The sequence below is a fragment of the Tamandua tetradactyla genome, chromosome 24, assembly GCF_023851605.1.
Source record: "Tamandua tetradactyla isolate mTamTet1 chromosome 24, mTamTet1.pri, whole genome shotgun sequence".
Taxonomy (NCBI): Eukaryota; Metazoa; Chordata; class Mammalia; order Pilosa; family Myrmecophagidae; genus Tamandua; species Tamandua tetradactyla.
The window spans coordinates 33,561,954-33,586,542 of NC_135350.1; the positions used below are offsets into that span (position 1 = coordinate 33,561,954).

At 34.6% G+C, this 24,589-nt stretch overlaps 1 protein-coding gene and 1 long non-coding RNA gene across 4 annotated transcripts in view; one reads left to right on the forward strand and one right to left on the reverse strand.

Moving 5' to 3' along the window:
* GRID2 (glutamate ionotropic receptor delta type subunit 2) overlaps positions 1-24,589 on the reverse strand; it is a 1,588,850-nt gene that overhangs the window by 1,031,329 nt on the left and 532,932 nt on the right. The window lies entirely within an intron of this gene.
* Positions 1,434-23,888, forward strand: LOC143668245 (uncharacterized). The gene is made up of 3 exons (XR_013168359.1): positions 1,434-1,636; positions 7,013-7,120; positions 23,599-23,888. It is a non-coding gene; the product is annotated as an uncharacterized LOC143668245 (long non-coding RNA).

Sequence of the window (24,589 nt, forward strand, 5' to 3'; positions counted from 1 at the left end):
GGTCATAAAAAATAGCAGATTAATTTTTTTGTTTGTTTTTGATTCTTATATATTGTTCCAGCTCTTCCTATCACATGGGTAGATTCTGAGCACTCCAGTAGTTCAGTAGTGGATTTGACTGGACAAATGCATAGCTTCTATATCTGAAAGTAAAAGGTAAATGTTTCATAGTCATAATCAAGACAGCACCATGAAAGAAAAGAAGACAGAAACATGGCAATTTGGATATGGCTGGGTCAGACACAGGTGGAGTCTACATCACAGGTTATGATGTAGTGGTGAGTGAGAAGGATGGAGGGACAGAAGAAGGTTTTACATTTTACTGTAAAAAAAGGGGGTGGGAGATGAGGGAGGGAGAGAAGGTAGAAGGAAGGGAGTGGGGGAGGAAATAAAGAGCACCATGACCAAAATGATGCAGGCAGACACAATTATTACCAGTCTAGATAGAATATGCATGTGCCAACTGATATCTTTAAAAGTGAATTTAAAATTCGTTGAAATACAAAAAGAGCTTTCTATGAGATATAGTTAAATGACAAAATTTCAAAATGCAGTACCTTAAGCTGCGGCATAGATAATAGTCAGATAATTATAATCATTCATTTTGGCCCCTGTAATAAAAAAGTAGGAAGCTAAGTTTTAGTATTTGATCTATAAAACTAGACAGGAGGTTGGAGGAAGTCACTCCTTGAGCAAAATATTGTGAATTGGAATACTTCTGATTTAAATTATGTCTCTTCAAGATACCTAAAATGGAAGAAAACTTTTTGAACCAACTCCATAGAAAGTAAACTTGAGTTCCTCGAAGGTCAATGAATAGTCAGTCTATCAAGTACAAGAGGCTCTTGACAGTCCCTCGGATGTTCTACTAGAAATGTTTCATTTTGTGACCCTGTTTGTCCCAATAATCTTGAGTTGCTTTGGGAAGGCAGAAGTATCAAGGAACGGGGAAAGTTACAGCTTGGGGAGTTTATCTGTCTGGAGACCCTGATTGCCTGACTGAAACCTGCAATCATGAATTTTCTAAGAAATTTCTAGTGTAATAACCTGGAGGGAGGGGTAGCCCCTGAATTTTCCTACATGTAAAGCTTTAATGTCTTCTGAAAATAAATTCTATATATACTGATATAAATATATACATAGACACATGAAATAAATACATACATATTATTTTATTTTACTTTTCTCATAAATTAAACTATCCACTGGCTTACTGTTGGGGCCATTAGATCACTGTATTATAGGCAAGAGATTAGATACATGCCAGTTTCTCTATAAGACAGAAGAGTGTGCCGGTTTAAAGCTATTATGTACCCCAGAAAAGCTAGGTCCTTTAATCCTCATTCAATATTGCTGGGTGGCAGCTTTCTGATTGCTTCCATGGAGATGTGACCCACCCATTGTGAGTGATAACTTTTGATTAGAAGGTTTCCATGGCGATGTGTCTTCACCATTCAAGTGGGGTTACTTACTGGAGCCCTTTAAGAGGGAATCATTTTGGGAACAGCTTTAGAACCAACAGAACCAACAGAGCGAACAGATTCCTGGGGAAGCCATTGAAGGGACTGGAGTGGAAGCTAGCAGATGTCACCAGATGAGAGAGAAATCCAGAACATCATCAGCTTTCTTGACCAAGGTATCCTTCCCTGGATGCCTTAATTTGGACATTTTCATAGCCTTAGAACTGTAAACTTGTAACTTAATAATAAATCCCCCCCCCCACTTTTTTTTTTATATGGGCAAGCACCAGGAATCGAACCTGGGTCTCTAGTATGGCAGGTGGAAATTCTGCCACTTAGTCACCATCTCACTGCCCTAAATTCCCCTTTTTAAAAGTCATTCAATTTCTGGTATACCATATTTCAGCAGTTTGCAAACTAAAATAGAGAGACTTCAGTGTAACTAGATAAAACATATTTTATTAACTTCATAAATGTTATATTTGCACAATGCTTAAATAACTATATTAATGATGAAAACTTCTTTATCCCTTTGTGACTGATATTTTTCAATAATAATTAGTTAATTGATGAACTTAACAATTGTTTTATGTCTCTTTGTGTCAAGGACTGAATTAGATGTTAGAAAAACAATTATAAATACAACTGACCTTGTTCCTTGCCCTCAAAGTGTTTATAGGCTAGTGTGTGAGGCATTTCTGTGAGGAAATGGCACTTCCAGCACAAAAAAGCCTGGAAAGTGTCTGAGTTCAGCTCTCTGGATGTGTGCCGCTACTATTCTAACTGACTGTACATTCAAAAGGCTGCTTAGAACCTTCAGAACCAGAGTGCAGGTAGAAAATTCAGCCGAAGCTATTAAATGGTAGGTTTAAAAAAAATACTCAGTTTAATAAAATAATCCCATCTCAGTTTCCATTAGGGCAGTCATTCCAGGATCTCCACAGGAGTGTTTCCTAGTACAGGCTAATGAACTCAGGGGTTTGGGTTTATCAGTGTGTGCACTGGAAAGAGAAGAAAGGAAGTGTGGTGATTTCCATTACGATCAAGGCTCAGAAGATGCCTACTGGGTGTAACTGCGTGTCCACTCCTTACTATGATGTAACTTTTTTTTTTTTTTGTAACTTGTTTTAATATGCAAACAAAGCTGTGCTCTATTCAAGATTTGTCCCACTATTTTCCATGATACAAAACAAAATGGAGAACAAGCTGAACTCTCCCCTTTTACTTAGACTATAGGAAATTAAAGAACAGTATATTATAGCCGAAAGAAAAGCAGTAAGAATTGTTCAAGCTAACATTTATGGTGGGGTTATCATGTGCCAGTGTGGCCTTATTCATGTCACAGCATTTTCCCCTTCAATTCTCAGTCTTAGAACTATGAAAAAGTTACTGTTACAGATGTCATCTTAGTAGAGTCAAGTAACCACAAATTGAGTCATGTCAGAAAATATTCTTCCCTGATTTAGAGGCTCCTCCCTGATGGGGAGGGCTGAAATACCAATCGCCTTATGTCTTTCACCTTTTTAAGCACATATATAAATATATATCATACCATGATTATAATATCATTAACAATTCTGAAAATAAAATCACCATAATGTACATTTCATATCCTTCCTTCTAGTCTTTGTCTATACACATCTGCAAACAGAATGTACGCACAGAGAATTCTGTATCCTTTTAATAATTTGATGTCAAAATAAGATAAAGCCCTAGAAAGCTGGAGAATCATTATACTAATTAAGTATAATTAATTTAATATGATGCCGTTTCCCCCAGAGCTTGGTGAACAGCAAAGCACCATACAACATTCAGTATATCAACAGAATTTGGAAAGCCCCAATGGGTTTATAATAATGAAATTTTGCTAGAAGTGGGCTCACCCTCATGTGAACTCTTACTGGATCTTTTTTCCAATCCCTCTATCACATTTAATACAAGCCATCTTCCTTTTGTGATTATTTATATGTATGTCATCTCTCTAACTACATTATAAACTTCGAGCTCAGGGAGTGTTCCTTTTATCACTATATCTGATACAAATTATGAATTCAATAAATATTTGCTAAATGAATGAATATATGAATATTGAAAGTAGACAAACAAGTGTAATTCAATAGTAGAGATTTATAAATGTGCCTTTTGTGCATTAAGAAAACCAGCCAGGAAATATTACATAGGAAGCCCATCATATGGAAGTAAAGGTACTCTTGAATTTACTAATACAGGGACTGTGAAGGTTCAGACCAGTATCCAGGTACACGTTTTTTCCCCACCCCTAGCCAGAGTGTGAACAAATAATGGACCCAATATTACTCTTAAAAAATGATATTATATTTACTCGGGGTGCAAGGGTAGTTCAGTGGTAGAATTCTCGCCTGCCATGTGGGAGAGACCTGGGTTCGATTCCCGGCTCGTGCACTTTCCCAAAAACAAACAAAAGCCAAATAAGCAAAAATTCAACAAATGATGTTACAATAAAGGAATACTCACATGGAAAAAGAATGAAATGTGACCCTGCCATACAGAATACAAAAAAATGTACTGATGAACTAAATTATAATATTTAAATTTATTTGATTTTTTAGATTGTTATAATCTCCAATCACTGTCCATGGGAGCAGATGAGTGATGCAGATATTTGAAAAATGACCTAGTAAAACAATTTCCTAATATTGGATTAATAAATATTCTCTTTTTTTAATGGAAAACTAATGTCTTCCAGACAAAGTAGGGAAGGAATTTTTCTCTGTTTGAGTGGCAGTCCAGTTAAAAATCAACTTGTACAATTAGATACCTATCTCTTTCTTGAAAAACTCCTTTCTCCCTGGTACAATTTAACCCAATTGTGTCAATCAAAACTATCATGTTATCACCATCTTTTTTCCTACAATTTGTGAATTTTAAGCCTTTATTATGAATAACACAAATAAAGTAAATGGATTGTCCAGTTGCAAAACTACTAAATTATTTAGTAAACTATTTAGAAATATCTGGAGAGCATAAGTATCAAATGTTTGTTTTTTTCTTCTTCTTCTTGTTTCATGTCCAAGTCTATGCAAATCATTTTAAGTGATCATACTGAGCAGTGGTTTAAAAGCTTAAAGAGAACAATATAGAAAAAGCCTCTCAATCTTAATTTTTAAAAAAATTCTCCAAATTATAAGGTAAGCTAAAGATGCCTGAATGTTGACCCAGAAGATGTGGCATAAATCTGTCAACACAGACTCAGAAGCCACCTTGCAGGACTAAATGGCATTTGAAATGACAAGACACACTAATGGACTTCTTGGTAAAATTCTGGTAAAAATAGGAGGCAACCTGGTTGACTTGACAGTGAAAGGATAAACGGTTGATTTGGGTTGATGCTAAACTGCCTAATTTAATCCCATTTATCTTGTTCTGCATAAGAATGTATGTGAAATAAGACAGGATTTTGAAGATTCCCTACTCTTCTACCTACTCAGCAGAGTTGCAAATTTACCACATCACTACATATTGTTTCACATGTACAGTAAAAGATATAGAAATACTGGAATTTTCTGTTTTTAGAGAAAACATGATGGATAGTTTGCTCTTGTTAAATTTACTCCTTTCAAATAGAAAAGCATCATCTGGGAGCACAATGAACCTTTGGAAATTACAAATACAACTACATCCTTAGATGCAAAGCAGTCACCCTGGACTGAGTAATTCCATTCAATAAGGAATAAGAAGACATAATTTTTTTTCTCATTCTCAGTAAAATTCTACATATAGATAGATTTGTTAAAGCTTAGCTTGGAGGTCTTTTAGTGGAGAGATTTTTGTTGTTGTTAGTTGTTTTATTTTATTTGATTCCTCATAAATGTGAACACCCAAGATATTTCAACTACCAAATCAATCTTGAGGGATGTTGTAATAGCATGCTCTGTTTTACCTGAAAAAAAAAAAAAGCAATAAAATGGCACTGAATAGAATTCATCAACATGTTTTCAAGGGGCTAATTCAATTCACCAATTATCTTTTCACCTCCATATTTAATATCTTACAGTTAGTGTTTTTCAAAATGATTTGCCTTCCCCTGACATTGGAATTAACTTGCTGCTTGTTAAAATGATAGGTTCCCACAGCTTTCCCCCTAAACCTAATGATTTAGAATCTCTGGTTTCAAAGTTCCAGGAATATTCATTATATCAAATTTTCCTAGTAGATCTGTTACATATTGATATGGTTGGTCTGTAATAATAATCTAGAAAAAAATGTGGTTTTCATCATTTGTAAAGAGTCCAAACAGAGAAGTTACATCCTAACAAAATATGTAATTTTAACATGAATCGATGAACATTAAATACTCCAAAGTGATAGCTCTGAAAATTGGATGAGGATTAAATGACTTGAGAGCAACAACCCAGAAACATTAAAAATCTAGCATTATAGTAATAGGTACATGGTAAGTTCTCATTTAAGTAGAGGCTGTTGTAAGACAAGAGTGAAAAATACTCTAAGAGCCCTATAGTAGAGGATTACAGAAGATCATACTGGAGAGGTGTGCTGAGGACTGTTCTTAGGCAGCGGGACAGGGATAAGGTAATGCTTATGAGAAAAGATGAAATTTGAAGGGTGAATGAAAGTTAACGTACTGACTGAGAGGACGTAATGGTGAGAACACGTATGTACTGCTGCGGCACATGGTCCCTGGTCCGGCTAAAGGTACTTTTTGGTAGTTCAAATGCTTTAAGGAGAGAACTTCAGCAAGACTAGGAAAGTTGGAAGTCATCCCCACCCCAGCCCCTCTCCTTTTTTCTGTATTTCTCGTAACACTCAACATAGGTAGTTCCTAAGTAAATGCTTAGTGGTTATTGATTTTAAAATGGTATTTTCATGTTTTCTACATAAATATGGTCTTTGCTACTAACTTTATTTAAATCTGTATTCTGAAAATAGTTTTGTACAATTTACTTAACACTTCCGGGTTTCAGTTTTCTCATCTATGTAACAAATATGTTGTACCAAATCAGTATATCTCCGAATTCATCCCACCTACATAGATTTGCTAGATCTGCATACCACTTATATTATGTTCTTCAAAACAACAGTCTGAAAGCACTAGTTAGAAGTAACCTAAAAGTAAAACTTTAACCTACAGGTAAAATTAATATATGTTTAACTTTTTCAAGTGTTCATTCTTGTACTACGAAATATCAGGTTGTGTCAACCCCAGCTTTATAACCTGGCTTATAAAATTTAAGCAATAATGCGTTATTATAAATAAACATAATAAAAATAAAAAATAGTTTATGTGATTTTTAGTTTCATGAATTATGCTTTTCATGGTACATTTGGTTCCTTGCTAGTTTCTTCTAAAACTGAATCATAGTTTTCAAAATTTTATATCTAATAAATCCAGTTATTTTCCAATTGGAAAGCAAGAGTTTGTTATTTTTATGAATACATATTTGAACTTTGCATAAAATCAAATGTTTTAAAAATCATTTGATTGCTCAGATCTGGCCTCTCTCTCTCTAAGCCGACACTGCAAACGAACTCACTGCCCTTTCCCCTTTACTTAGGAAATGACTCCCGGGGGTGTGAAACTCCCTGGTAATGTGGGACAGAAATCCTGGGATGAGACAGGACCTGGTAACAAAGCATTGAGAAAACCTTATTGACCAAAAAGGGTAAGAGAGAAACAAGACAAAATAAAGTGTCAGTAGCTGAGAGATTTCAATCTGAGTCTAGAGGTTATCCTGGACGTTATTCTTATGCATTATATAGTTATCCTCTTTTTAGGTTATGGTGTATTGGAGTGGCTGGAGGGAAGTACCTGAAACTGTTGAGTTGCATTCCAGTAGCCTAGCTTCTTGAAAATGATTGTATAAAGATATAATATTTACAATGTAACTGTGTGATTGTGAAAACCTTGTGTCTGATGCTCCTTTAACTAGGTTATGGACAGATGAGTAAAAAATATGGATAAAAAATAAATAACAGGTGGAGCAAAAGTTAAACTAAACTGAGTAGACTGAAATACCAGTGGTCAATGAGAGGGAGGGGTATGGTATGTATGAGTTTTTTTCTTTTTTTTCTTTCTTCTTTTGCTGAAGCGATGCAAATATTCAAAGAAATGATCATGGTCATGAATACACAACTATGTGATTAATTGTACATCATGTATAGAATGTTTGTATGTTAAGAATGTTCATATGTTTGTTTAAGGCTTTATATTAAAAATACTAAAAAAAGTCATTTGAATGTTTTTAAGCACCAACGAAAGAAAAATAAAACACCCCAAGTCAGCAGCAGAAAATGTATACATATAAAAAATTAAATGGTTTAAAATGCATAAAACCAGCGTTCAGAAGATAAACCTTTAAAGGTATGTGGAATTCTTTTGAGAACCACTTTAATTCAATTGGCAGCAACTTTGATTAGATACCTTGTCTATCTACAATCAACTTGTCAGGCAAACTCCGCAAACCAGCATGGTGTACATTAAAGGAAACTGGCGCATTTTTATCTTTATACTGGAAAAAAAAAGGGATATTCTCTGTGGCTTCTAGGTTTAAAATCTAATGTATACTCATATCCATAGATGCTGCGATGCTTTCCTCTTTTAAATTTCCTATTTCAAATTACGCTTTCAAAAATAATAAAAAGTATGAACAGACTTGAAGAATGTTGGGCATTTAAAAAGGTGTCATAAAAGTTACATTTAACCCAATTTTAATTATCTATATTAATGAAATGGAGGTGTAATACACACATTCAAAGGTATAAAAGATATTATATTGGATTTAAAATGAGCTGAAGGAGAAGGAACAGGATGCTGTCTTAATCTTTTCATTTTAGACAAATAAATTTAATCTGCAAGTTTCTTTGAATACATATATTTTACCGCTCAGGAAACATTTTCAATCCTATGCTTATAGACAGGTTATGGTCTAGCTGGACAACTGGCAATATGTGAAGCTACAGGAAATAAGGCAACCTAGATGCAATCAATCACTGATTTCTAAAAAAGTGCCGAATTTTGTGGCAGCATCACCGATAGGTGCTGCAGAAAATCAGGCATGGAAAGATTGAGGATTCACGGTTGAGAGGAGTCGCTTTAGCTCATTAGGTCATGCTCGTGCTGCTTTCTGAATGTCCGAGGTATAGAAGTGTCATGGCAGGAGCTCTTTAATAAAAGGCCATAGAAGGAGATTAAATTTGTATCTAATTCAGCAAAATCCCCCCCCCCCCCCAAACACATGTCTTTTAGGGTTAGGAAATTAGAAGATATATTAGTTCTAGGTAAGTAAATCATCTGGCAATTGAAATTTACCTAAATTCTCATCTTTTATTAATCTAATATGACTCAAGAGGTAAAAATTAAGAATTAAATGCAGAAAACAAATCAAAGTAAGGATAAATCAAAATTAATTAATTAATTTATTAATGATTATAACATTTGATTTTTTTGAAAATGCACAGAAAAGTGGTAATGTTGAAAAAACACTGGGCTTAGAATATAAGCACTTGGACTGGATCCTGGCATTGCAATTTATTAGTTTCCTTAAAACACTTCTTTTCTCTAAGTCTCAGTTTCTTAATTTCTAAAATAAAAATAATAAAATCTGTTCTGCCTTCCTTCAGTGTGACTGTGAAAATAACAATAGAAGAGCTTAATTGAAAATCTAACCAATAATGCATTATTATTATAAATAAACATAATAAACAAAATAAAAAATATTCCAGGACATGTAATCCAAAGAAGCAAAATCAAACCAATCCAAAAAACAAAATTTAATTTTATGAAATTTGAATGTTATCCTATTCCAATACTTTTGCTTATTTTTATTTATATTCAATACTGTTATTATACTACATGGAATATTTTAATCCAGTATCAATATTTTTTCAAATCCAAGAAAATTGTGTTTGTTTCTAATCTTTAACACTAATTAATTTTCAGTTGTTTTCATGCTCTTCCCAATAATAGATAATGTCTAGAAACAATATAATAAAAATATTTATCTTTGCCATAGAAAAATGAAACATAAAATTGTGGAAATGAAGATTTTTTCCTCATTTGTGAAGAATTTCATAGGTAAATTTACTATTTGTTCCTTTCATATTATTAGTTCTCCACTATCCCCAAAATGAGATCTAAAAGGTTTCACTGATCTGAATTGCCATTGATGTGTATTCTTCGTCATTACATTTAAACAGACAGGATTCTGCATATTTTCTTCTTTAATATGGTCATAAGTTAGTAATAATAAAAGATAAAGTAATATTGATGTTTGTGCTATTTTTAAAATAATTAATTGCATATATGATGTTTGTGCTGGTTTGAAAGTATTATGTACTCCAGAAAAGCACGTTTTAATCCTGATTGAAAACCGTAGGGGTAGCCATTCCTTTTCATCCTACTGTAGAGCAGAAACTTTTGATTAGATTATCTCCACCTAGATGTGACACGCCCAGTTGTCCTTTTCATTAATGGAGATGTGGCCTCACTCACTCCAGGTGGGTCTTGATTAGTTTACTGGAGTCCTTCAAAAGAGGAAGCACTGTGGAGAAAGCTCAGAGCTGACCAAGGAGAGCCAACAGAGAGCGAGCACACATAGATGCTTGGAGAACAGTTGCTTCAGAGAACAGAGACACGGATGTTTGGAGATGCTTGGAGCCCAGAAGACTCCAAATCATGAGATGTTAAGCAAGTCAGAACCTGGAGAGAGCCAGGCCAAGAGATGAAAGCCAGCCCCAGAGAAGCAAAGTGAAGAACCCCAACAGGATCAGAGGTTGAAAGCAATTGAGCCCAGAAGCAAAGGACCAGCAGATGCCAGCCATATGCCTTCCTAGCTGACAGAGGTGTTCCTGACCCAGCAACCTCTCCTGAATTAATGTATCTTTCCCTAGATTCCTTGTTGTGGACATTTTCATAGGCTTAGAATGTGAAGTTTGTAACTTATTAAATTCTCTTTATTAATAAAAGCCATTCTATTTCTGTTATATTGTTTTCCTACAGCTTAACAAACTAATACAGAGTTTCAGATATATTTTTATTTTGTTCTAATAAATCACTCAACATAATTATACTAAGGGACCATGTATACTTTCTCTATTTTAAAAATGAGTTAATGCAAGTAAAAACCCTTTTGAGAGCAATTATCAGGCTCTTGTTTTCTTCTCAAATGCAAGTTTAATACACACACACAATCTGACCATGCATTAGTTTGGAGAGGTTCTTTCTGTTTTATATATAAATGCTACTTCACTTTTACTTTAATAGACCAAAAATAAAAAAGAAACTCAAAAGAGGAAGCCCTTCCAAGGTAGTCGATGCCTTTTGCATTTAAATTTCACAACCATTTATCCATGGATAACATTAGACAATACTATTTTCTCTGAGCCTCTACAGTATGAAACCAGGAGCCCTCGTGTACATTTTGTTGCAATGTGTACCTAAGCCAATGGATTCTGGAACCTTAAAGTTATTACCTTGGAAAGCTGAGCTAAAAAAAAAAAAAGAAAGTTTAAAACTTTCATATTTGCCAGTATCTGAAGCAAAGCATAAATGTCTCTAAACCGTTGGCTTCTTATACCAGCTTTCTCAGGCTGTATAGTTCCCACCTCTGATTGATTCAGGGTCAGCATCCCACATTCATACAGCAAAAGAGAAAGCAAAGGGAATAGTTGACAGAATTGAAATACTAGGGCATGGCTTTAAAATGTCTGAAAACCAACTTAAATTTTAATCAGTCAATCCAACTATATTTAATAGAATCATCTAATCTTAAAATGTTAAACATCATCTAGATCAAGTTCCTTATTTTACAAGTAAAAAACCTGGAATTAAACAAAATGAAAAAGACAGGATAAGAAGGTAGACATCAAAACTCCAGGACACTTTCATCCTCCCATTATATTTTTACCTGAGCATTCTCTATTCACCTGACAGTGCATGAAAGTTAAAAAGTGAGAGAAAGAAGGAAGGTAAGAAAGAAGACAATTCCTATCTACATGGCTTATTGGAAAAAATAAATTTTAAAAATTGATTTTTAGTACTGTTGAAAGCATTACATAAGGAAGGGATTTTTACAGGGCAATGTTTTCAAAAATTTGTCTCATGATTTTATATTGTTTCCTGTCGCTACTCCAAGTGATAAACTATGCACGATTTCACACATACATCTTCTGGCACATATGTTTAGATAACCTAAATTTAAACTGTAAAACCTACTTCAAATTACCTTCCTCTGTTACATTGTTTTTTAAAACAATGCCTATTATTAACTAGGAAATGTTTCTTCCTTAATTGAAATTGCAAACAAAAATAAATGTGTGTGTGTGTATATATATATAATTTGTATTATAATGTTTAATTTTTCTCTATAGGAGTAATCTATCGGATGCACTTTAGAAAGTTTATAAACAATACTATCATATTCATTCAGTCATCACATCCTTATAAAGCACCTACATCCCATAAACTAAGCACTATTCTGTATACTCTGTGAATAGGATAGAAAGGTTGCTGCTCTCAAGGAGCTTGGGATTTAGTGGAAGAGGAGGATAATAAGCATTATATATAAGCATATATATATATATAATATTTATATGCGTGTATAAGAGTCAATATGCATATATTCATATATATATATATACATAACATTCATATATACATTATATATATATGAATATATGTATCTATATGCATAGTTAATATGCCATATATAATGCACATGCATTTCAGAGATGTTGGCTGGAGTTGAGGTGGCCTGGTAAGCATTTCAAGAGAGGAGAGATGTGAATGAAGGAAAGAACAGACCATGCTATGATTATCTAGAAGAAAAGGATTACAGGGGGAAAGAGGCTGGCATGCAAAAGGTGGGAAGGAGCTGGGGAAAGTCAAGCAAAGAAAAGTTAATCAGGTTAGCTGGGGAGTGATGCAAAAAGTCACAAATTGTCAGGGTGAGATAATACTGGTTATTGAAATCAGGGTAACTCTGCTTTCATTTATTCATTCTCCTATTAATGCATTTAAAAATAAATGGTTCAGACCTACTCTATTTCAGACATAAAGGCCCAAAGATGGACTAGATCTCTTTGTTTTGCAGATCGGGGGTGTACATAAGACAGCCAAACCACCAGTTGCTTTGGTCATTCCTGAAAGAGAGCTTCAATCAGCGCACTTAACATTCACGTAAACCACAATCTGCTGATTTTTTTCAACCTGACTGGTTAAATGTTTTTAGGTATGACTTCACATCTAATAAATACCAAAACTTTCTATCTCCAATAACCACTTGATGCATCATGATTATAATTCATGATCAAAACTATGGTGAATTAATCATTCATGATACTGCTATAAATTAGATATTAGGATTGCTCTACCAATGATAGTGTCAACAGTAAACTGTGATTACTGTAACCAGCATGTAATCTAATATTTTTAATCTGCCAGATGAAAAATTTACCTCTAAATTTGCCAAAAAAAAGATTTAAAAAAACAGGAAAGGAAGGAATATGAAAAGAAAGAAAAAAGAAAAATAAAAGGAAAGAAAAGAAAAAGATGGATGGAGAGAAAACTCACATATATTACTGTCAAAATTATGTAACATTTAAAAACAATTTTACTTTCTTCAGAGAACAGGAAAATTATGTTTGCCCATCATCCTAACATTTAATTTAAAATGCCATAGACATGGATTTCAAGAAAAGTAAAATAATTTAAAATCCATAATATACATTTCCACATTTGAAGAAAAGAGATTTTTGGCACATCTTTTAAGCAATATAAAAATAAAGATGTGCCAGCAACATTACTCTTGATAAATGTCAAAATGTACCCAATAATCTCTTTTGACGTATTCTTCAGTAGTTAGCTTATAAAATTAATAGGGTTTCTCGCCAGATTTCAGTATGAAATATTGCAAGCACACAGCACACGTACACAACTGAAAATGTAGCTTTCTTCTACTCTTTCATCAGCATGCCAAATGCAATTTACTGAAAGACAACATACAAATTAAAGATAGCACATTTTAGAAACTAGTCACAACTTATATCAACGAAATTATACCCTTTGATGTGTTAAAGGAGAAAGAATAGCCTAGTTGTTTCTATTTGTAGTCTTCCACTCATCTATTTTTAAATGGAATTTTAAATTGGCAAAAGAATCAAATCTTTAGAGAATACGTGTCTTGTGGCAAATAAATTTATAGTTGTGCGAAGCCAAATAACTAAATTATCTAGTAACTTGGCAGAAAACAATTCTTTCACTATTTAACATACTCTAGGTTTGTTGTGATGATGGTATATAAGAGTAGGCAGAAGTTTTTGTTTTACAAATAATTGCGCTATGAAAATTCTATGTGCCTAGTAAGCCCCGTGATTCAAAATAAACACTGCCCTACAGTAGCTCTTTATCAGATTGCAGACTGCTTTAATACATAAAAATTTATGGAGTAATAGAGATGCATTGAACTAGTGAACAGCTGACTTTGGTTCCGCACCTTTCAAAATACCATTCTGTATTACCTGCTTATCACCTGCAAAATGATCTGGGCCGAACCTCCGGCTTCTGAACCAATTGTGGGAATGGGGGCAAGAAATATAACGTGGACTGAACTTTCAGCATCACTACTCTCAGGGTTCTAGTTTCCTGATCTGCTAAATTATGCTAGTGATTAACATTTTCTAGCTTTTATATTTTTTGTATAATGCTCTAGTCTAAACACATTTGAGTAGCTCCTACACATACCAACCAATACTGCTGGTTGGCTTTGTACAGATAGAGCTTCAACAAGCAAGAAAATAGTAAATCCAGTAGTTCAGAAACCCAGGATTTCAGATCATGAGGATTTTTAAAGTTGTATTGGGCTCTAAAGGGTTAAGAGCTTCTTTTGTTGATAACCTTTCTACCGATATATAAGCTACTGTTCTTAGCTCTGAAAGTATGCCATGAAAAAAAAAAAAAAAAGATTCATTTAAAATCTCCATACCCAGAGATTCCAGAGTTACTTGTTCAAATGTGTATATATGGTTTTCATTTTTAACTGACAGAAGTACTAGAGATAAATTAGCATCCGAGTTATGCATTTTTTTTAAATAAGGGGTTGAATTGTCTTCTCTACTTAGAATTATGATATTGCCATTGCATGTGGCACCAGAGCATACTGCTTTTGTTGGCATTTGACATATTTAATTCTAGCTTTCTTCGCTGACTCCAGTGAACAAAGCATTTCATTAATTGCTGATAAGGAGAATCAATAGCATTTTTCCTCAATGGTTTTATGCTGATAAACTATTCTACCAGCACTTAAGACAGTTTTAGTCTAAGGGATTATAAGAGACAATGGGTTAAACCATTTGAGCTCAATATTCTGTTTCTCATTAATAAAAAAATTACCACTTTCTCATCATAAATGGAATAATTTATATAATGTATTTTTCTATTTAAGGAAAGAAATACAGTATTCTTCAGTTCTTTTAAATGTGATGGAAAGCCATTATATTATTTTTATAAGACTTAAAGTTATATCTTCAGAAGCACTGACAGAAGACACGATAACATGATGCACACCAAAGGTCATTTTAGTGAGTCATTAATTACAGATTTAATTTTTGAAAACAGTTTCTGTACATGTTGACATGATATGATAACATAAAATATGCCAAACAACATGTGCATTAGTTATCCAAAAGAGGGAAGCATCAAGATTCCCAACACCTTTGGTTCTTAGAGTTACCTTAAGAAATAATTACTTACTTACTCATTGATACCCACTGGACACTTATTTCTTAGGTAGAGAGAAAGACAGTGAAGACACTAAATTTAATTCTTACCTATAAATAAACTCCAATGGTGTGAAAGAGGCTGATGTGTAAACAGATACATTAAATGCAATATGTAAAAGGCTGAAGGTCTATATGAAGGGATATGGAGATGACAGGAGAAGAAGCAACTGCTTCTTCAGAGTATTAATTTGAGCTGGTACTAAAATCCACAGGGAAGAGTCTATTAGACAGGCTAGTAACTCTATCAGCATCTCAAATGATGATGGAGCACACAATCCTCCTGAAGGGAAGGGCAGTGGTGGCTCAGTGGCAGAATACTTGCCTGCCATGCTGGAGACCCAGGTTCAATTCCTGGAGCCTGCCCATGCCCCCAAAAAAAAAAAAAATCCTACCGAAGCTTTGACAACTGCTCCTCACAATAATATCTGGTCTCTGCGAGGCTAGCATAGTATTTCTTAAATTTTTGGTGGACCCAGAGGGTCCCTCAAGTAGGCTATGAATTAATACAAAGAAGCACATCTTGCCTTTGAATCTACAGATGAAGAACAGACATGTGTTTTATTTTGAACAATTCTACATTAGTGCTATCTGGAACTGATAATTTTACATTTTCCTTTCAAGAAAATTTAAATGATAAATTAATATTAGCATATTATAATACATTCATTTTTGGTTTTTGCAGGTTGTTCAGTTAATTTTACAGTGTGTACAGCATATTTTGAAATGAGTATTTTCGGTCTGTTGTCTTTTGACTACCAGACTTTAAAAGACATGTTTTATTGATATGTTTACTCATTCAATATTTGTTTAAATTTTTCAACTGATATATACATCACATGACTGCTCTTTGTCAAATGTTATTCTTGGCATAAGTAATAGAGTGTTGGAGATGAAAATTCTTGCCTTTTGGTGATTATTTGCTAATTGGAGGAGAAAATATACAAGTAAATTTAAATGCAACTAAAATAATATTTTGGAAATATGGGGGTGAGGTGCAAGGGTAGTTCAGTGGTAGCATTCTCACCTGCCATGCAGGAGACCCAGTTTCGATTCCTGGCTCATGCACTACCCCCCCAAATCAAATAAATAATGGAAATATGAGAGTGGGATAAAATAAGTACTGGGAGAATATTTTAGTAATTTTTCTGTGTAGTCCAATGGACAGGGTAAAACTTATTTTGAGACCTATTAATATGAAGATCTGGGGTATGCAGGTGTAATCTAGCAAAGTAAAAAAGCAATTTTTATTGGTCTGAGAAATAGGAAGATAGCTAAAATGTCTGGAGCATAGCAAATATGTACATGGGATCAGAGTTTGTGATATAGCCACATCACGTGGGATTTATGGTCCATGGGAATAAGTTTGTACTAAATTCCCCTATAGCTAAAGCAGGTATATATTGTAATGATATGCCAGTCCCCTAATTACTAAAGCTGATATATACATAACCCTCTTAACTTAGTTTCTATAATGAAAATTAGCTATGTGCTTTCCGTGAATTTGTATAAACCAAAACGTGGCTTCCAAAATTATGAATTATTTGCTGCATACCAAGGAACAAATAAAAATTCTGTTATTTTCATTCTACATACATAATCATATGTGTAAGTCCTTGCCGTTAAAAAATTGGTTACTGAAATGAAGAGTAACTAGCCTATTGTAATTTGTTAATAAGCAAAAATTTATCTTAGCATAATTCCTTTCATTATGTATTCTTTCTATGCTACTATACAATATTTACAGTAAAAATGGATTGCTAAACTTTTCATAACTTTCTTTACTTTCAAGTCCTCATTATCACATTTTTGTCACTGGAAACAGGGAATTGTAAGTTGAGTATACGCATACTCAATAAACCAAAGAAATGCTTTCAAGATAAGTTTTCACCAGTCAGAAAAACATCCAATGTCCTATTTTTATCCTGCATATCAATTAAGGCAAAGAGTGAAACTTGGACTAACACAACCACAACATGTTTCATCCAGAAATAGTTTTACAGACCTCTTCAGCCTGTGGGGAGCATGATAGCAAGACATGTATGGCTAAAGGCAAGATTTCACACGTATAATTATTGGTTGTGCAAGTTACCATCAAAGATGCTTGTTGACAATTGTAAAAAAAGTATAATTACATTTCATATTATTCCTCTGTATATCCTTCTAGATATTTTCTTTTATCCAACTCTGTTCCATTCTAATTGAAAATGAGATTAAGGAAGCCTTGTGTTCTATTACTTCAGTAGCCTAGTTCAAAATGTCTGTTAGGTACTGTCTCTGAACTCCACCAGATGGATTTAAGTTTATAACAGGGTTCCTTTCACACTAGAGAAAGAGAAGTAACTCCAGATACATCATCACAGCAAAGGCAGAAGTGTGTGAAAATGGCTCAAGGGATCTCCACACGTGCTGTGAAAATAACTCCAGGGATGTCAAAGAGTAGGGGTCAGCCTGACCTGTCAGAGAACCAGGCATATCAGTCTTAATTTAATTAAGCAGATATTTATCTATTTTATATCTTTAGCTTCTATACTGATTTAACATAAAGATGGACTCTGTTAATTTAGAAAAATGTTTGAAAACATATGGGTAATGAATTCATTAATAAAAGGAGCATGAAAGGCAAATCAGTTGGGGGCTATAAAATAAAGTTGGGAGATTAAGAAAGGTGAGAAGACTATTCATGAGAGACAATGAAACAATGTTGTTGAAAGAGGAATGAAATCAGGATATTGCTATGGCTGCTGCATTCAGTTTGATGATACAGGTTGAGACATAAAGATTTCTTAGTTTCTCCAGATATCATCCTTATCGTCTCAGTAGTCTGAGTTGGCCCAGGCACTGGTTAACTTGCTCTTTTTTCCATGCAAAATAGCAATGCAAGCTTCTCCACAAGATAGAGAAGGTAAGGTCCTGTTTCTTTATCAGTGGATGCTGTACCCTTCTTAATACCTGAAAGTTAAAAAAAGTGATAGGGTGTGGTTCTTGTAGCTCTTATCTGTAATAATATTCTGTTGCTCTAAAATTGCTTTTTTTTGCTTGTATTTGCAAAGTCCAGTGTGGAAATGTCTGATGAATTCAAGCCCTTGATACATGATCTGCGTGAGTTATCTGACCATAAAGGATGTCTGTTGCGAGGAAATATTATCCCAGATGGCGATCCTGTCATCTTGGCCACACCACATGTAGCACATTCAGGAATTATTCACTGTGTCTGGTGGCCTGGAAATGATTCTGCTATTGAAAAGACTGTAACAAAGTGTCAGCATATGCCAAGCTTATTCAGCACTGTCCTCCAAAAGACATCCTTTTCCCATGGGAAGTGACCAAGAAGTTTTGGTCAACAATCCAAATTTCTTTCACTAAATATTAAAACGGAAAATCTTCAATGTGGTGACCATTTGCTCAGCTCAAAGTGAACCTAGTGTTATGTGCAATGACAGCTGTGCTTGTTACTGCAAAACACTGAGAGTCAGATATGTCAGCTGAATTTAAATAATCTGTGGATAGAAGCGTTATGCAATTGAGTACCATGATTAGTCATATTCATAGAAGCAGCTTGAGACTCCCCTTAACTGTTTTCCTTTAAGAATAAATGAGTATTTTCCAGTCTCAATTCTAATCATTTTACATGAGTTCTTGGATCATTTGGATTGTAAGACTGAGACTTTGCTTAGTTTACAAAATTGAGAGAAGATGAATCCTTGCTACTGGAATTGAGGTCACAGAACTTTGTTGTAAAACACCCAGAGCACAGGGAGCACCAGGTACCATCCCTGCACTGACTGCCTTCCAGGGCTGACCTAACAATAACAGAACTATTAGAAACATCTACTCTAAAGTCCTTTGACTTACCGACATGCCATCAGGGCCATAAAATGAAGACATATATTTCCTTCCGCAGTTACAATGTAGAAAGCGAAGACACCCATAATTTTCACAGAGAGAGAGCCTCTCAAATATGAACTGAATCTATGGTTAAAAGCGGATGTCGACTTCAGAATGAGGGCTACAGAAGATTTTGCAGAACAGAGAGGAGGTTGCTGTGTGATCTAATCTTGTCTGGCAATTTTTCCTCTATTATTTTGAGGTCCAGTTTTGGCCTTCCAGATGCCTGAATTTATAAATTAGAAGAAAAGGCTAGGGATTTTTATAGGCTGTGGGGTGAGACAGACATGCAAAAAAGTGATTATTCTAAAATGTCGAAAGGACTGTACAGGAGTTTGTACAGTGTAGAGAAGAGGCATATAGAGGAAAATGGAAGATCATATGTAAGGGGGTAGAGTTCAACAGACAAGTATCTCACCATGGGCAAATGATGGGGTGTGGGGAAAATGAAGACGTACAAGTCGACAGCAGAAATTGTAAAATCTGAATATCTAAATGAAAAGGTCAATGAAAACTAAATTTTTTTTTTAAGATAGGAAACTCTAGATTCTGTGTAACATGTAATTCCAAGGCAGTTTCTAAGTTTCTAATAAAATTTTATATTTTAAGTGCAAAGCCTTAGGAGATTATTTAGCATTAATCAGTTACATTTGATAGATTTAATGGGTAACTGTTGACAGAAGAGCCAATAGAAAATAATTATTAGTAAATAATGAAGGGAAGTTTTTCAAAGTTGTGCATTTATCAATCTGTCTCAAGTGGCAGTAGTCTGCAGCTGTCAAGGCTCTTTCTATTCACACTGCATTTAGAGCTCTGAGCTATTAGGATTTCAAATAAAAAGAATCAAGGATTAATTTACTTACAGTTTGCATCTAAATGATTTCATTTTCAATACTTAAATTTATAACAGGACTTTTTTAGCTTACAGAACAATACCCACGACCACCTAAATTTATGCTGATTAAAGTCTTTTCTGGGAAACAGTTTTTCAAGCTGCAAAGCATTAGAAATTGTCACTTTCTACTTGACAACGGGATTAAGAGAAGAGCATGCTTGGAGTTAAAATCAGTGATGGCACATGGAGCTCTGGGAAGCTCAAAGTGCTTTACAAATAGTGACACGTGTCATATTGTTTTTACTTTGGCTGTCCAGAATAACATAGGAAAGAACATAGAAAGACAGTGATTCATCTTAGTTTAAAAAGCAAAAACAAACACTAGAAGCCAAATAGAGAAACGCTGTTCCTTGTGCAAAATGTTTATGTCCAAGTGAATGCTACTGACATAAATTTATGCAATGGACTTAGTATTTTGATTATAAGAAATTCCCCTTGTTTTGAGGATAACTGCTGCTCAAATATATATTTTTAAAATCTCTGTTTAGTTTCATCTAGAGTTACCTTACGTCTGTTAATGAATTTGTATGAAACACTCCTGATGTAACAAAGTGTGAGGTAAATGCAATTTGTAATTAGAGTGAGGATTACAGATTTTATTTAAGATTGAAATCAGTACCAAAACCACAAATCTTCTGCAATGCACTCAATGTCTGCAATGCACTCAATTACATTTTAGGCCATGAAAAAGTACATCTAAGCCTCGTAGGACAGTTCTGCCAAACCATCATTCATTCTTTAAATATTTATTAAGCACCCATTCAGGAACAGGTGTTAGGATAGACTCTAGAGATACACTGATGAATGAGACAAATAAAGTACCAATTTTCTGGTATTTCAAAAATCCAGAGTGACTATAAGCAATAGTCAAGTAAAAGATCATTATAGAAAATGATGAGAGATGGGAAGTAAATAAACAGGATAATGGCATAGGAAGTGATTGGGGAGACCATGTGCAGTGTTGCAATGAGCTGGGAAAATAAATTTTGAGCTGAGACTTGAAGAATGAAAATAAGGCTCCGCTATAAAAGTAGGCAGAATAGAGCCTGCTATACAATAGGATTTCATGGTGTTTTTTTCATATCCTCCTTCAATAAATATTTACGGAGCTTTGATTTTACGTGGACAAGGCAAAGAGTTAAGTGCCAGGGATGCAGTTGTGATGAATGCACACTAGGTCTTGCTATTACCATGCTCACAGCTTAAAAAAGAACATAGAAAAGTTAAAAAAAAAAATAAAGGCAGTGACAACGACAGTTGTCTTGGTAAGATCAAGGCTGTCCTGGGTACTGTGGCTAACATGTTCTCGCAGTCAATGAGGACTCCATGAGAAAACGTTTTAAAGAGGAAGACTACTGTGGCACCCAGAATTCTAAGATGGTTCCCAAGATTTCCTTCCCCCGGTGCACATGCCCTGTACAATCCGAAGCAGTGTGTATTCGATGAATTTTATTCCCATGGTTAAAGTTATGTTTACACAGCACTTTAAAGTCTGGAGAGTATCCGGATGGGCCTGACATACTTACAAAACCCTTTAAAGAAGAAAGTTTTCTCCAACTGTTCACAAAACAAAAGTCTGAGATTAGATGGATGAAAAGGATTTGACACTCTGTTGCTTGCTTGAAGATGGAGGGACTAAGTATGAAGGATGGCAGGTGCTCTCTAGGAGCTATTAGCCAGCAAGAAACAGGGAACTCCATTCTACAAACATAAGGAACTGAATTCCACCGACAACAAAAATGAACTTGGAAGTGGGTATCTAGCCTGCAGATGAGCCTGGCTAACACTTTGATTTTGACCTTGAGCTACCTGAGTAGAGATCCCTGTCATACTGCACTCCTGAGCTTCAGTGTTGTAAGCCAATCAATGGATGATGTTTAAGACATGAAGCTGATGATAATTTGTCACACAGAGTCTTAGTTTGCTGAACTGCCGTCACAAATACCACACAGTGGGTTGGTTTAAACAAAGGATTTATTGGCTCAGGATTCCAGAGGCTCTCAGAAGGTTTGCTTCCTCTTGGGGTCCGCAGCACCCTGGCGTGGGCTTGCTACAACCTCTGGGGTTCCTTAGGCGCCTCACTAGGCGGTGCCTTCTCATTGTGCTGCAGCTTCCCATGACTTCAGGTTCTGGCTCCTTTCTGCGGCTTTCTCTTCATAAGGCCTCCAGTGCGTGTGGATTAAAACCTACCCTCACTCGGCTGGGCCGCATCTTGACAGAAAATAACATCTTCAAGAAGTCCTCTTTATAATGCTTTCTTCATAGCTACAAGAATGTGGACTAAAATTAAGAAAATGAATTTTCTGGGGTACTTAACAATCTACCACACACAGCAGTAGAAAACTGAGAAAGCTGCGGATAATGACAAGCTCTGCTCCACTGATGTTCAATTGGGTCAGACTGTAATGGTCTAAGTTTCATTTGGCTAATAAAAGGTAGGAGTGATAAGCAAGGCAATATATGTAATATATATATATATATATATATATTAATTTAACATTAAAATACTTGGTATTCTCGTAAATTCAGAACTTTGTTTTAAATTTAACTCCTTTTACTATCTCTTAAAATATCTGTATTCCTCATCCATTCCCTGCCTTATATACCTTCACAGACTATTAGTTAAGGAAAGCATTTACTTAGCATTTTTATTTATGTGTAAGCATATGTGTGTGTGTGTGTGTGTGTGTATATGGATGGATGCATATGTATATAGATGTACATCATGTACTTGTGTATATGTGTGTATATATGTATATATACATTAATTATAAGAATACTTATTTTCTTTCTTTTGGTTTTTCATTTGATATTTAATGTTGTCAGCTACCTTCTAGGTACTGTACGAAATTCAGGGGACATAGCAGTAAATAAAATGAAGTCCTTTCCCACATGGGGACTACATACTTGTGGACAGAACAAATGAGTCATTCCTGTCCTAACTTAGTCTTTAACTGAAATTTTTTAAGGTAATGCTTCATAGATAAAAGCTTCAAAAACAAAAATAAAGGTGGAAAATACTGGCTGTTTATGGCTGATATATCAGGTTTTGCACACTTAACTCTTTTTGTGTACAATGTTTACTATGAAAGGCCATAGAATCTATTGTAGTAGTAAAACTGCCTTTTTTTCTGGCTTCCAAACACTTTCACTGATGATAATCTAATGATTATAATTCAAGCTCTGAATACAAAGTAGGAAATAAAGTTAAATAACTTTTAAAATCCTACGCGTGGACCAATATCTTGAGTAAGCAATATATTGTAAAATGTGATTCTAACAAAGAGAAAGCTGACCAGTGCTGGCTGTCAGCAAAATTGTTAGGTCAGCACACTGTGTATCTGCCACCTTCTCACCTTCCCTTCAACTCTATATGGTTGTTAAGCATGTAAGGTATAGGGTGACCAGAACTGAGTTGATTTCTGAGTTCTGGAATTAAGTCTGTAATTTGAGAAAAATGTAATTTCTCTGGGCCTAGCTTAGTAAATCATACTTAATTATCTGGCTTGTTATAAGGATTAAAAGACATGATATTTGTAAAGTACTTAATATGATTAATCCTCCATCCTTCATCTTTGCCCTCAGAGGACTTCTGGCAATGTCTGGAGACATTTTTGACAGTCATGAACGGGGGTTATAACTAGCATCTAGTGGATAAAGACCCAGAATGGTGTTAAGCATCCTACAATGCACAGGACAGCACCCCACAACAAAGATATTTCTGACCAAAAATGTCAATTATGACAAGGCTGAGAAACCCTGTTCGAGGCACTTAATTGCTTCTATCTCCACGAATGTCCACTATGGATCTCTGGATCTTTCATTTTCCACTGTTCCTTGTGAAGCCTCTGATTCCTTTTATAAAGATATCAAATACCCAATTAATGTGTCATTCAATCATGTGTTTGTGCGATTATCTCTCAGAATCGTTTAAATTTTTTGAAGGGAGACAAGGAAACACAATCCAAAGAAATGAAACTCAGGTTGTAATTTCCAGTTTTAGGGATTTTATTTCTTTTGGTAATTCTTGAAAATAATGAATATAAGTGAGAAGTTAATACCTCTGCACTTAATTCTATATTCTGTAAAAAATTAAGGAGGAAAAGCTGACCTTTTCAGATAACTACTCTAATATATGAAAGATGTTAATGGGGAAAAACTACCTAATAATAATGAAGCCTTTTAACTTAAACTCCCAGTAGAAAAACCTTCATTGCAATCCAATGGCCCAGCATTAAGTAAATTTGCAAGTTCACTGATTGTACCTGACTTTCTTTAGCAATAATGTTTTTAGAACTAATGCTTCTAGAAAAAAAAAATTAGCATTCAATACAAGAGAAATACACACAGATTTACTTGTTTTTTGATCCTTTCATAAGGTATATTTACAATTATGGCTATTGCTTCAATCTGATGAACATTTACACATCAAGGCTCCCAGCACAGTGCAGAACTTTGGATACACTGCTTATTAAGAAGTGAAATACCCAACGTAATGGTAATAATAATTATTATATATTGACAATTAAGAGAAGGGGAGAAGGAAGAAAAAGAGAGAGGGAGGAGGAGGAAGGAG